This window comes from Schistocerca nitens, chromosome 9 (assembly GCF_023898315.1).
Source record: "Schistocerca nitens isolate TAMUIC-IGC-003100 chromosome 9, iqSchNite1.1, whole genome shotgun sequence".
Lineage (NCBI taxonomy): Eukaryota > Metazoa > Arthropoda > Insecta > Orthoptera > Acrididae > Schistocerca > Schistocerca nitens.
In genome coordinates, this window is record NC_064622.1 from 153,564,523 (window position 1) to 153,575,133 (window position 10,611).

The following is a 10,611-nucleotide window of genomic DNA, read 5'->3' on the forward strand; positions in this document are numbered from 1 at the left end:
ACTTAGAACCAGTTAAACCTAACTAACCTAAGGACATCACAAACATCCATGCCCGAGGAAGGATTCGAACCTGCGACCGTAGCGGTCTTGCGGTTCCAGACTGCAGCGCCTTTAACCGCACGGCCACTTCGGCCGGCTCTAAGTTCTAGGGGACTGATGACCATAGATGTTAAGTCCCATAGTGCTCAGAGCCATTTGAACCATTTTTGAACTATGGAGGATGGTTCGCGCATGAAGCGACTTAAGCTTTCTCCTTCTGGTGGCCACATGGTCCAGCATTCCTTGCAAATGGAAAGGCCCTGTACGATGCAACAAAGTATGATCCTAATGTGTTCCCTTCCCTTGCCACGCCATGGGAAGAATGCAGGACTAAACGATTAGGAGACAGATCCTCCCCCTAACATCTCGTCTGTACCAGGGACAGGGACATCTTTTTTTGCTACAAAGCCTTTATTTTTTGTGGGAAACATTGAACATGTAGATGAAGAGTGGTTCCTTCCTCATTAAAACGTAATCGCCTGCTCAGGATCTGCGCTCTTGTGGAAATTTGGGTGACATTCCTGTGACTGTCACTCCCCAAAAGAATTTCGGTATGGCCCAGGGCGTCATCTTTCACTGTGATCTTCTTCTGCAATCTGACAATGAGCTGCAGGCCAAATTAAGGGGAAAACAGAGTTGCTACAGGTTCCTTCATGCTGGCTATTGAGGGTGATTCGTTGCCTTAGGTCAAGGTGATGGTCTACCACTGTGACATGAAACCCTATCTTCCACCATCTCTGAGAAGCTTCTGGTTTATGTCATTTGGACATATGTCCTCCCATTGCATTGCTACCTCTGTCTGCTGGGATGTGGACATCTGCTGTACATAAACATTTACTGTGCCCCTCCCAGATCTGCGTAAATTGCGGCGAGCTCCACTCTCCCTGCTTACCAGATTGCTCTATTTTTAAGTGTGAGAAGAAAATCCAAGAGTATAAGACCCTGCTAAAACTCACTTATCGAGAGGCCAGAAAAAAAGTATGAGGGCCTGAGTCCCACACAAATGACGCAATCTTATGCTACTGCTTCAGTGTTGTCGCCTTCTCTGTCGACAGTGCCTTCCTCTGTAGCACCTCTTGCATGGGCCCTCCGAGCAGCCCACCGATACCTGACCCCAGATGGTTGGCTGCCCTTCTGTTGCTTCGCCACATCCGCTTTTGGAACACTGGGGATCTGACAGAGGCACCAGCCCCACCCCTCATCTGGACACACCTCGTCCTCCACCGATTTATCTAGCTAGGAGAAGGTCCCTTGGGACTCTTTCTTCCATGGTTCTTGCTAGTCCACAGCCAGATGTGAGCCAAAGGCTGAAGGAATCACAGGATGCTGGCTGTCAAACTTCTTGTTCCTTTTCTGTAATTGCAACCAATGCAGGGAAACCTTCTCAGTTGTCATCCTCTAAGGAGAAGAAGAACAAGAAAGACAGAGGAACCTCCACTGGCCCACACTCCACTGGACTCTGCAAGTACTCCTTCTGTGCCCAACGTGGAGATCCCAGTGGGTTTTGAGGCACCAGATCTCCCCAGACAATTACAACTGGACATGTCAGTGGATCCCATGACGTCTCAACCAGTGGCAGTATATGACCCTGGGTCTAATCCTATAGTGGAATTGTAATTGTATTCGTCCACCACCTGGCAAAGCTAAGGCAGGAATCATACCGACTACAATAGGGTAGCAGCTAAAGTTTATATGTGAGTGCTGGACACTATACACAGTGACCTAGAGCCTCTTTATACTCCAAAGGAGGATGTGGTTGCTTGGGTACAGTCTCGACAGGATTTTACCATCTGTAATCTTTATCTCCCTCCTGATAATGTCCTGTTCCAGGTTGTAATGTCAGCATGACTCTTTCAGCTCTCCCCATCATTTCTGTTCTTGGTCAACTTAAACCCCTTTAGCCCTTTCTGTGGTGGAACAATAATCACTGGCCACAGTAGAGGCACAACTTGATTTTTCCTCTGGTGCCTCCACGTACTTTGGTATGACACAGGGGACTTGCTCTCTCCATAGCCTTTGCCATCTATCCATGGGAGGGCCCATGAAGATCTGTGTGGTAGTGACCACTTCCAAATTCTTCTGTCCCTCCCTCAGCGTTGCTCCTCTGGATGCCCAACCAGATGGGTTCTCTATAATGCTGATTGGGATGGGTTTACCTCTGCTGTCGTCCACAGCTGCCCATTGTAAGGCAAAACCGATGTTGCTGTTCAGCATGCTATGGCCGTCATTCTTTAGTTAGCCAACAAGCTCTTCAGGATCCTCCCATCAGAAGATGGTGTTGTGATGGTCCCCAGAGATCGCTGCAGCCATTAGAGATCCTAAGCAGGCTCTCCAACGCCAAAGGCGCACCTTCCATTGAAGCACCTTACTGCCTTTAATGAAGCTTGTGTTGGTTACCTCAGGAAACGACAAAAGCAACAATCCTGGAACAGTATGTTTCCACAATTGGACCACATTCCTCTGTATCACAGATATAGGCATAGATCAGATGACTCTATGGCTTCTAGTACCACTTATTTCCTAAGATGGTGCCACTTATACTGATCCAGACGCTATAGCCGAGAATTTTGCTGAGCATTACAATCGTGCATCTGTGTCTGAGAACTACCCCCACTTTTCGGCTCCCAAATCTGCTGGAGGAGCGAATGTGTTTATCTTTTACTACCTGCCACTGAGAGCCACATCATGCTCCATTCAGTGAATGGGAACTCTCCAGTGCCCTAGCCCATTGTCCTGATACGAGGGCCACACTACTTCCACAACCAAATACTGAAACATCTCAGTCGACTTTTACCGTCACACCCTTGTCCTCTTTAATTGCAAATGGAATGAGGGTGAGTTCCCATCTCAGCAGCGAGAAAGCACAATGGTTCTGGTACTGAAACCGAGTAAGAATCCCCTCGAGATGGGCACTATCGCCCAGTCAACCTTATCGACGTTCTTTGTAAGTTGTTTCAGTGCATGGTAAGCAAGCAGCAGTGCTGGTTCCTTGAGTCTTGTAGACTTTTGGCTACATCTTAGGGCAGTATTTGCAAAGGCTGTTCCACTGCTGAAAATTTTGGTCCACCTGGAGTCCACTATCTGGACAGTCTTTGCACGCTATCAGCACCTCATTTCTGTGTTTTTCGACCTACAGAAGGCTTAAGACATGACACTGCGTCACCATATCCTTACTGCATAACATGAGTGGGGTCTCTGGGGTCCGCTACCAATTTTGCAAAAGCTCCCTGTAGCACCATATGTTTAGGTTTGAAGTGGACGCTTCGCGCAGTACCTCCACAACCCCCCCTCCCCCCCCCCCACATATCCAAGACAGCAGAGTCCCACAGAGCTCTCTAATAAGCGTCCACCACTTTCTGGTGGCCATCAGTGGTCCAGTGCCGGCGGTGGGGTCTGCAGTATCGCCATCCTAACATGCCGACTATTTTTGCTTTTATTATTGCTCCTCTAGTATGGTTGTTGCTGAGCATAGCCTGCAGGGCACCATATAAAAGGTTCAGTCATCGGTTCTCGTCCATGGCTTTCGGTTTTCAGCCACGAAGACTCATTTCACTTACTTCTGTCACCATCGTACTGCCCACCCATACCCAGAGCTTGACCTAGGTGATCAATTACTTCTTGTAGTTGAGACACAGCGCTTTGTGGGACTAGCCTTCATTTGCCAGATGATGTGGCTTCCCCACCTTCGCCAGCTTAGGCGAAAGTAGTGATGACACCTCAATACAATCCGCTGCCTCAATAACTCAAGCTGGGATGCAGCTCACTCTACCCTTTTCTGACTCTACTAAACCCTCGTTCTGTTCCGTCTTGATTATTGGAGTCTTGCATATGGTTCAGCAACACCCTCAGCATTGCAGATACTGAAGCCCATTTATCATTTTGGCGTCCCACTTGTAACATGAGCCGTTTAAACAAGCCTTGTAAAGAGCTTACTAGTCAATGCTGAAGTCCCTCCATTACCTGTCAGGAGCCAACGACAGTTGCTAATATATGCATTTGTAGATTCCTGAGCATCCCAAATACCGTGTCCTTTTCCCTGTAAAGGAACTCCACCTCCCAAATGGCGACCCAGAACTTTGTTGAAAACATCCATTGTCTCTGTTTGGAACTGCAACTTCCTCCACTGTCGCCTCTGATCAGGACACATTTAATTTAACTCCCTGGCTAATGCCCTGACTTGCAATATGCCTCGAAATCTTCTTTGTTCCAAAAGATTCCACTGACCCCACAATTGTTCGACGCCTGTTGGCAGAGGTATCTTGGCTTGGAAGAGGAATTAACCGATAGATCAAAAGTCGACAGACGAACAGGCTTTTCATACATACAAGCACCGTGTAGTGAACTCTACTCTCTAACGAACGCCTGTGTCTTCCTGCTGAACTGATGGCCATTAAATTAGGTCTTAGCCATATTCATCCTTGCAATAGCAAGAGTATCCTACTCTGGAGCCTTCAGGCTATAGACCAGTGCTACTCTCCTCATCTAGTGGTTAAAGCTGTCCATGATCTAGCCGTTTTGGTATGGACTTCTGGTATTGTTGGGGTTTCAGGAAATTAACGAGCCGACCAGCTGGCCATGTTGGCCACCAGGATGCCTTTTCTGGAAATGGGTCCCAGAACTGGACCTTCAGTCATTTATACGCCAACGATTTCTGCAAGCCTTGAACTCAGAATGATCTTCCCTGATCTCCTCAAACAAACTGATGACAATTATGGAGACCACACTTGGCTGAGCTATGGTGCGGATATGGAGCCCACCCGACGGCGGCCCAGTTATTCATACATTGCATTAATTTGGTGGCTTTGATTCGACATCTTAATCTTCCTGACATAATCCCCTTGGTAGCAGCAGATGACGTCAACTCGGCAGATCTGGTGTTATGTTTTGCCTGTGAAGTTGCTTTCTATTCATCCCTGTAAAGTAGGGGTTTTTGGCGTCATTGATCGCCTATGGGTCTGGTGGGACAGCGCTCTCCGGATTGCCCCCCCCCCCCCCCCCAGCCCCCCCCCCCATCCACCCAGCACCAGGAGTCCTTAGCGGCTCTTGCGCCTGGCCCAGCCTGGTCTCTGCCCTTTTCCATCTTTTTATTCACTATTCATTTCTTGGATTTAACACCTTGTCTTGAATGATATTTTAATGGCTTGTCTGCGCTTTTACTGGGCTTTATTTCTGTCTTCTTATTATTTTGTTGGTTAGGCTTTCCAGGATTTGCCTTTCACCTCCTTCTTGACGACTACTCCTGGTTTGCTATTTAACGGATGAAGGGACTGATGGCCTTGTAGTTTTGTCTCTTTCATTCCAAACCAACCTACCCACCAACCAGTCTCATGCGTCTTTATCTGATGCATCTTCATCTGATGCCTTTTCATCTATCAGAAGTGTAGTAGCCTCAGCTATTACCGCATCCTTTTCTGTCAACTGATGCTTTATTTGTTCATAAAAATGCGCTAGAACTACTCCACCAACAGTTTCACATTTACTGCCAGTCAAACACTCAAGGTGAAACGCTAACGAACTCTGTAAACACGCTTCCATACCACAAAGAGAATCTGATCTACTCTAACAGTAAACACACACCAATCGGACGTATTGTGATTATTGCACTGCTTGCTGAGCTATATTTAAATGGAGGGATTTTGTGGAGAGAGGGAACTTACTACAGCTTTACTCATTCCTGCCTCTGATGTTAATACCGTTGCGGTGTAGCAGCTAAAATTTTTACAAAGAGTTGTCTTTTTTAGTCAGTAACAAAAAAAATATATTTGTTCTATTCTCTGCGACAACTACCGTGACCTCCTCTTCTGACAGCGTGCCACAGTACTGATGAGACTTCAGTTCTCAGTTATATTCTAAAATTATTGGCTGATCCACACTAATGCACCTCATTGCGCTGAAAGGGCACCACCAAGATACACACAAGCGAAGACTGCCCTCACTACCACAAATCATACAGGCAGGCGCTGCGCTTTACTTGGCACACACACATGGTGGCCCGTTTGTCTTGCGCCTATTTCAACTTGAATTCTCAATCGCCGGAAACACTTCGTCGCATCATTGCTCTCCTCCCTCTGTAACCCGGCTAAGCTCCGGCGTCACCGTGCGCTTCCGTAAAAGCTTTGCATCACCCCGGTTCCCAGAACTCCTGCAGATAGACGTTGACTGTGGATATTGTATCACAGACACAGTCCCTTTGACTGTTCAGAGATGTCATTAAACCCGCCCAAAGATACAAAAAACCATGCGTGAGCAGCGCCTATTAGACGGAGGGTGGCAGACACCTGCTCAGTTCCAGTCATTACACCAGGAAGGAGACACACAGCTCGTGTTGTCTGTAGTTCAACCATGCCTAAACGGTCAATATCGCGGTTCGATTGTGTCCGCATTGTTACTTTGTGCCAAGAACGGCTCTCAACAAAGGAACTGTCTAGGCATCTCGGAGTGAACCAGAGCGATGTTGGTCGGACATGGAGGAGACACAGAGAGACAGGAACTGCCGATGACACGCCTCGCTCAGGCCGGCCAAGGGCTACTACTGCAGTGGATAACCGCTACCTACGGAGTATGGCTCAGAGCAACCATGACAGCAACGCCACCATGTTGAATAATGGTCTTTGTGCAGTGTGTGCAGGTGCCGCCATTACAGTTTGTCAAACTGTCGGAAGAAACTCCCCACCCGGAATACCTGCTACCATTTCGACTAGGATCACGGGTTGTGTGCCTACATTTCCAGCGGAGGCCGAAGTCGTTAAATAATTCCTAGCGCCGAGCGCTAAATGATACGGGCGTGGGTTGCTATGTGAGAGTTGCTATTATGACCCACTATATTAGCCCTCTCATTTTTTACATTCTTTTCAGGAACATCCTGTATAAAAGGATGAGGAAAGCCAGCCGCAAAAATGTAAAGAGAAAAGTCATAAATATTTATTTGCAGCAACAAATAATGTCTTTGGCCCACCGTTATATAAATAAGTTTACAAATTACATTTACTCATAAGAAATGGGAAAAATAATTTCTTCATTACCAATCACAAAATTCTCAAGTTCGTCACCACGTTGTTCACATCATGGTTACTATAAAAAAAACGGAAGAGGCTGGCAAATTTAGCTGAGAGAGAGAGACAGCTGCTGTGCAGTTTGCCTGGCGGTGAACATTCTGTTGCCGGCTAAGTTGACAGCGCGATGGGGTTAGTTAACGGCGTCTCACAGCAGCGTGAAGGGGATGGGAGGCCATATTTGAGTCGGTTGGCTACGACGAGAATGAAGCGACGAATGAAAATTTTTAGTGAAGTTGCGATTCGAACCTGGGGCTCTCGCTCACTAGCCAGATGTGGTAACCTCCAGGCCACACTGGCACAATGGCTTTGCACAAGCGCACAGACTAAAGTAGCACTTCTCCTTTCTCAGTACAAATTGCCATTCACGCTTCATCGCACTTGGCTTTCCTCTGAATTCGACCAGCCTAATGAGCAGAAGACTAAAGTTCGAATCCCAGCCTTGTCACTTCAGCCTGCAAATATACATCATGGATGTTTGAGATTTGAAGAGGTATCTGGAAATATACTGTTTGACTTTATTAAAGCACCTATGCCAGAATCCCAGTTCCGTTCTACGCTGTCGTGTATTCCAGTAGAGTTGTAGAGTCTCTGCAATGCTGTTCGGATTTACGGGGGAATACCAAGCGGGTTCAGGTGTGAATTAGAATTTTGATTGAGCACAGAGGCATGCAGGGATAGTCCTTGCTGCTGTGGGAAGCAAAAGTGCAAGTTGGGATAGTGGATAGCGCATCCATCTCGTGAGCAAGAGACTCAGATTCGTTCCCGGGTATAAGTCAAGTTTTTATTTGACGCTTCAGTCAGCATGTATACTTCATAGATATTTGACACTTGAAATCATATTGTTTTATCACATGACAAGAAGGGGCTACCAGAGCTGAGGGTCTTCACATGACGTATTACCACATGTCGTTCAGTGTTTTACGACGTACATTAACTGGTCCAATATTTGCAATTGGGGATTCTGCTGCTGTCAAATGTGACAACTCCAGGTAAGTGAGAAATTCATTCAGTGGTGCACGAACGCCAATTTTCAGCCACCTGATTCCAAATTGCCACCTTTCACACTGACCCCAGGAGAGGTCGCTACCAAGGAGCTTTCGCTATAAATTCCAGCAGACACAAACATTTGGTGTAATGTGTGGGTGGTAGTCAGTACGGGAGCGGAGGTTGGGGGGTGGAGTGGAGAGGAGGAGGGGTTGAGAGTAGGCGCAATAAAATTCTCCGACACTTCGGGTGAGGCGCTCTGGCGTATAGCGGCTACGTCGCGGGCGCCGCGCCGCGCATGCGCAGCGAGGCATCCTGCACGCACCTCGGTTCGTCTGCTGGCCGGGAGGGGTAGGCGCCCCCCGGCAGGGTAGTCGGCCCAGGCGGAGCTACGGCAGCGCTCCTGGCGGCGGGCGCGCGCAGCGCCAGCAGTAGGGCCGAGCGCACGGGCAGAGTGTCCTCCCAGTGCGTGCTGCTGCGTACGTGTGTACGTGCCGTCGGCCGCGCGGGTCGACGCGAGTGGTCGCCGAGTCTCTCTCCGCCTCCGTACTACTCCGAGGACTGCCTGTAGTGTGTCGGCTGCGGCAAGCGGACTCGGCGAGAAAACTGAATCTGTAATTTGTAGCGGGAACGCCGCGTTTGACTGTTAGTGTTTATGTGTACGCTCTGATGCAGTCACTAATCTCGTGCATCCCATAAATGTTGCTAGCACTCAGAACGTAAAAATCTCTCACAGTGGCATGCAGAATTACTCAGTGATGTTGCAGACTTTCAGATACTCTCACTGATGAGACCGATACATTTCATTCATTATGGAAATTTGTTGGCCTTAGTAGTGGCTCCACCACACTGGCTGGTAGAATCAGACAGTAAGCTCCTATAATAAGACCGAAAACGGTGTTACAAGAAACTTGTCAGTTATTTTCAGCATTGCAAGGTTAACCTAGTAGATGAAAATTAAGTGACCAATTTGAGAACGCAACCAGTTCGCTGTAGACATCAGACTTCGATATTAGATTACTGATAACTGTCAATCAGGCCTTGATACGCTCCACATTCAACACTAAACCCCGCAGTAGATACTAAAGTAGCAGTTCCCATTTGTTGGACATTGCTTTATGTATTACACCGAGACCTCAGGTCACGTGTTGCTATGTGTAGTAGTACACTTTATATTATTTGGACATTGTGGGTCTGACGTGGATGCATTACTCGTCTTTCGGCAACTTTCAGAAGCTATACCGAAAACTTCAGCGCCTTTAGCATACTGTAATCGATGATTAGGTTAGAAGAGCCGGTCGCTACTCACGCTGACGTTTCTTGCGATGATTACCGTGTCCATCTGCACCCAGCAAATTCCGCAGAGGGCGTCTAAAAGTGTGCTAGTAGTGCCAGCTGGAATCGATAGCGGATAGACAGTCGCTTTTCCGCCCATTAGTTTGAGAACTTGTGTCGCGTGCCCGGAACCTAATGCCCTATTGACAGTTCGTCGCTATGCAGCATTACGTCTAGCGTGTTCTTCGTACTAAAATTTGGAACCCAATAACTACTTTGACTGCAGACATGTGTCATTGTTAGCAGAAATAGGTGGTGGACTGAAAATCTCAGCATTCGAAACAGTAAATTTCGTAAGGCGTGCGTACCAATTATCGACGATTGAGTCTGTAGTGCTCACTAATAAATACTTTAAACGTAGGGTTGTTACAGTTCTGTAATGCCCCAGAGTGTTTTCATCTCTGTATGTGAGACGATCTTGTCACACGGTGAACTGAACTATTCAGCTAGTAGCCAGGTGCACTTAGCCCGTGAATGAACCTGCTGAATCGGCCGAGTGAGTGAGGACGGAGGGTTTGCACGCCTGCAGATAGCGGTGAACTTGTCTTTGGCGTTTCGTCGGTGTTTTGGAGCGACACCTTTACCAGCTGCAGCCGAAGTTGCCGCCGAACATTCAATTCGACAACAGCAACAGTCTTCCTGCAGCGTTGCCACGCTGGGATGGAGTCGCCCGATACGCGCTACAGGTAAGCAGTTTTTTTTTTTTAACACTCTTTAGCATCGAATACGCTTTTTTGTGGAATACACTCGCATTATGTTACAAAGGTCTCTCACGTAACGTGAATGCTATTAATATAGTCACTTTTTTCTAGAATTAATCGGATTCAAACGTTTACTTGTATGACCAATTTTCATTGCTGCTTTCATAGGATACAAAAAAGAAGAAAAAATAAATGTACATATACAGAAAGAATTACTTTATTTGACAAGTGTCACACGTGAACCGTTTCCGCGTTAGGGTTCCATGACAGTTTTGACGCCAGTTATGTTTCGAGACGGTTCTTGAACTGCCATGTGATGACTATTATCTTAGAGGATTTCTTTTCAGTGTTTGGCGTACAAGACTCTGACAGACACTCTAGATGAGCTGTTTGCCCATTTGGCTGAAACACGTGGCTGTTTTGAAAGTTTTAGGTAGTTGTAAGCTCTCCGATACACGTACAGGGTGTCTCAGAAGTGTTGCAAAAAACTTTGAGGG